We start from the raw sequence: 4,755 nt of genomic DNA, 5'->3' as shown, positions 1-4,755 counted from the left end.
CAGAGCATGAGTGGGAGAGGGGCAGAGAGGGAGACACAGAATCTAAAGCAGGCTCCAGGCTCCGAGTTGTCAGCACAGAGCCCAACATGGTGCTTGAACCCACGAGCGGTGAGGTCATGACCTGAGCCAAAGTCGGACGCTTAACTGAGTGAGCCACTCAGGTGGCTTTTTTTTTAAACGTTTATTTATTTTAAGAGAGTGAGAGAGAGAGAGCAAGCAGGGGAGGGGCGGAGAGAAAGATGGACAGAGGATCTGAAGTAGGTTCTGTGCTGATATCAGACAGCCTGATGCGAAGCTTGAACTCAACAAACCGTGAGATCCTGACCTGAGCCGAAGTTGGATGCTTACCTGACTGAGCCACCCCACATTCCAGGTGGTTCTGATGCAAGTGCTCCGTCAGCTTAGAGATGTTCACCTTTGTATCCCTGGTACCCAGCACAGTGCCTAATACATCTCAGGTGGGTTTTGCCTTAGAATTAACACACTTTAGTTTATGCTCAGTCATTAGCCAGAACAAGCATGTAACCCTACAAACCTGCAAGGTGGCTGGATTGGTGACACTCCTACGTGGTCTAGGAGAAGAGAATTGATAGTGATGAAAATTAGAGATCACTATCTCTGGGCATCACGTATAAGAGCCATTATTTCATGTGTTTTTAAATGACTTTTTAGGTAATGCTCAAATACCGTTCAAGGACTGTTTTACTCCAGCTCCCCTGTCATGGCCGCTAATGCAGCTCAACCAGTCCATACGTATTGCTTTCATGGAAGAGTCCATGATTACGAAATAGTCACAATATCTCTGTAGACATCCCCACAAAGACTTACATTAGTAAAGCATGATATAGTACTCAATACTGTACTCAAACAGTACTTGAGTACTGGGGCCTGAGTTTGAGAGTTAAAGAGGGTACTCAGTGAACTGATCACATCGTAGAAAAGGTTGGGAAGAGTGTACGATTGATGTTTGCATACTGAACAAACACACTTGTATATTTAACTCAAATAACTATTAATTCTTCCAGGATTGATATCAGTATTTTATATGTCAGAAAACACTGTAGATTGGAGGGTATTTGATGTATCTGTGATTTATTCAAAGAAGAGGGGGAGGAAGAAGGTTCATGTGTAATCATTTCTATGTGGGAATAGGATAGAAAGCCAGTGGACAGTTTTAAAAGTGGTCTTAAATACAAAATAATAGTTAAATTGGCTGTTTTCAGATCAGTCAAAAAATGGATTTTTAAAGAAATCGAAACCTACAGTTGTTTTATTACTGTATGTAGACTATAACGACTAGTTACACATTCCACTTAAAAGCAGTATATTTTCACTCTAGAGTTTTAAGTAAATGGTTAAGAAATATTTAAGTATTATAAGAGTAATGCATGCTTTTAAATAAAGTGCAAATAAAATAAAAGGAAAACATTGAAAACCTCTTCTCACTCCTTCCTTTCCAAATCCCAGACATTACAATTTTGCTTCTTGACTTATATCCTTCCAAACTTTAGGCATCTATATGCAAATACCCCTGTAAGCAAGAGCCTGCACTGTTTTTGGCCACATATTATGAATGCATGTTGATCTCATGTAGACCTCAAGTAAAATGCAAAAGGAGGGGGCTCAGTAGTTCCTCAGTTTTATCCCTAGTACCAAACACAATGCTTTGTACACCATAGATCCTTATTTGCTCATCTGATGAAGGAAAGACTCTTGCCTTTCTTTTTCTGAAAGACTCTTAACAGTACACGTTAGAGTTTTCAATTTGAGCCTTATTGTTTTTAATGGCAGTATAGTATTTCATAGTGCAAATGTGCTGTGATATTGGAAACGATTTTCTATTGATGGGCATTTTCAGGTCCTTCCTATTCTTTCACTGTTACAAACAATTCAGAAAAAAAATGTTTGTGCACTATATTTGTTCACTAGGATGGCTATTTATGTAGAACAGATCCCCGGAATTGAAATGTTTAGCTCCAAGTCATGAACGTTTTAAATTTTAACAGACACAAGGAAACGAAATGGTTCTTCACCTTTTTTTGGGAGAATCACGGAATCATTTGACAATGTGATGAAAATTAATGTACCTTCTCTCAGTAAATGATACAAATGTCCCATACAATTTCAGAAGTGTCTAGGTATAACTCAACTCCTGTGTTAAGAACCTGTCCTTTAGAGTGTTATATTACCTACTGAGGTTGGTTTTGTCATAAATGATCTGTTTTTTGTCGCAACGTAGCTGGCCAGCTTTCCTTCAGAAAACAGATGTTCTATGAAAAGAGACTTAGAAGATCTTGAGCTCAGTTTACCCAATTTCAAAGGCAAAGCTTCAGCATCAATGTAGTAATGTGACCGTAAGAACTCCTACACTCTGTCACCTTAAAATCCTAGATTGAGCCATGATTTTATTTCCTGCTTCAAGTTCCTTAACTGCTCCAGTCACAGCGATGCTACCAAAAATTTTAAGAAAAAGGGGAACAAAGTCTGTGTCCAGCTAGATTGCGTCAGGTTGAATTAAGAACTTTAATTTTGCCCAGCCCAAACATGAGAGTCACACTGAGTCAAAAAAGAGAAGTACAGGGGGGCCTGGGTGGCTCAGTGGGTTTACACGTCAGACTTAGGCTCAGGTCGTGATCTCAAGGCTGGGCTTGTCAGTTCGAGCCAGACATCAGGCTCTGTGTTGAAAGCTCAGAGCCTAGAGCCTGCTTCGGATTCTGTGTCTCCCTCTCTCTCTGTCCCTCCTCCGCTTGAGCACTGTCTGTCTCTCTCTCTCAAATATAAATAAACATTAAAAAAAAATTAAAGAAGAAAAGAGAAGTACAAATGAAGACAGTAACTGACATATGGAGAATAGTATAGGAGAATGTTTGATCAGTAGACGCCCGGAACTTCCCAGGCAGCAATGCCCAACTGTACCAGCCCAACACAGGGGCAGTTGGTGAAAGCAATTATGGTTTTATAATTCTGAGTCAAAATCAAAATAAGAAACTCTAAGATGCTCGAGACACCAACTCCCCCCTTCCCCCTCCTCCCCCCCCAGTTCTTCAGTTCTCTAAACTAGTTCATTTTTCTTGAAGGAACAACAACAAAGTGTAATTAGTCCTCCTGTCCGTTTCCAGAGAAAGCCAAGTGTGGGCTAGAGGAAGAAACAGAAGTTTCACCTGCCCTCAAGAGAAAGGATGTTTTTGTTTTTTTGTTTTTTGTTTTTTTGTTTTTTGTTTTGTTTTTTTTTTTAATTTAAGGGACTGTGACTGATCCACATGAGAAAAAAGTACTCTGGGTTTATTCAGCTACAACTGATAGAGAGGCCTTTTCTCATATTACTTCGGAAAGAGGAACATTTGGATATTGCAGAGAACCGACTTTGACATCTTTAGAAAGTGGAATCACTTGGCTGGGCTCATTTCCTGGCTCCTGTGTTTTCATAGCACAGAGTTTCAAAGACAGTGTAAAACCAACACGCACTTAAAATTCTTGGTCTCTATCAAAACAAATCTGCCATTTCCTGCTTCACTTTTTTTTAGTGAGGCTCATTATAGTCCTAAATTTGAACCTCATTAGAGAATAAAATCTACACCTGTCTTTAGAGCATTCCTAAAAACGACACTCTCCTATTTTATAGTAAATGTTACTGTATGCAAACTTGAAATCCATAATTAATATCACTAAATAGAAATGTTAACCAGACCTGAGGTTTAAACTGTGAAAGAAAAAAAAAAATGTGTAAGTTCTGTCTTTGCTGTCCTTTAAGCAACCAAATTGGCGCTCGATTCAGGAATAAACAGATTAATGCCAATACCCAATTTTAATCTAGACCCTTGTAACACGGAGGGTGCTTTCTGCATCGGGAGCATCGGTATCACCTCGGAGCTGATTAGAAATGCAGAATCTAGAGCCCTACGTAGATCTACCTATTCTTGATACGTATTTTTACAAGATCTGCGAGTAATCTGCACACACATGAAAGTTCACGAAAACACTGACCTGGGGCGCCTGGGTGGCTCAGTCAGTGAAATGTCTGACTTTTCCTCTCTGCTCAGGTCTTGATCTCCTGGTTCCGAGATGGAGCCCGACATCTGGCTCTGCACTGACAATGCGGAGACTGCTTGGGATTTGCTCTCTATCCCGCTCTCTCTGTCCCTCCCCAGGTTGGTGTTCGCGCGCGCGCCTGCGCGCTCTCTCAATAAATAAATAAACGTCAAAACACACACACACACACACACACACACCAAAAAACACTGACCTAGACCACTATTGTAAAGTTACCTAGAGACAAAAAACACTTACAATAAAACACACGCCATTGCGTGACTAACGCCAACTACCACAGGTACTGTATTTCCGCCTTCCCCGCAGTTTTGCTTTCCGCGGATTCCGTTACCCCTGGCAACTGGCATCCGGAAGCGGATGATCCTCCCGACGCAGCGTCAGGGCCGGGGTGGCCTAACACTGTATCCCAACGCCTGGGTCGTTCGTTTCTCTTCCTCTCTTCTCCAAGGCATTTTATCATCTCACATCATCGCAAGCAGGGTGAGTACAGGACGAACAGTTATTTTGAGAGAGATAATACCATCTGCGGTTTCTGGAATGCACTGGGGGGGGGGGCTTAGAAAGTGTCCCCCCCCCCCCCAGGATAAGGGGGCGACCACTGTGTGTATAGGCCTCGAGATCACAGCACTCCACCTTAATGATCTCAGCAGGGCAGCTAGGGAAGAGCGTGACCTTGAGGAAACCGAACCAGAGAAAGAAAGTCAA

General features: G+C 41.6%; 1 long non-coding RNA gene across 1 annotated transcript in view; it reads right to left on the bottom strand.

Annotated features, from left to right (window-relative positions):
• The window catches only part of LOC122240414, a 10,295-nt gene extending 5,742 nt beyond the window's left edge, over positions 1-4,553 (bottom strand). The window contains exon 1 of the long non-coding RNA XR_006220145.1: positions 4,288-4,553. This is a non-coding gene — a long non-coding RNA (uncharacterized LOC122240414). The remainder of the gene's footprint in view (positions 1-4,287) is intronic.
• Positions 4,554-4,755: the final 202 nt, after the last annotated feature.

This window comes from Panthera tigris, chromosome B4 (genome assembly GCF_018350195.1).
Source record: "Panthera tigris isolate Pti1 chromosome B4, P.tigris_Pti1_mat1.1, whole genome shotgun sequence".
Lineage (NCBI taxonomy): Eukaryota > Metazoa > Chordata > Mammalia > Carnivora > Felidae > Panthera > Panthera tigris.
This window is presented reverse-complemented; position numbering and strand designations above follow the sequence as displayed.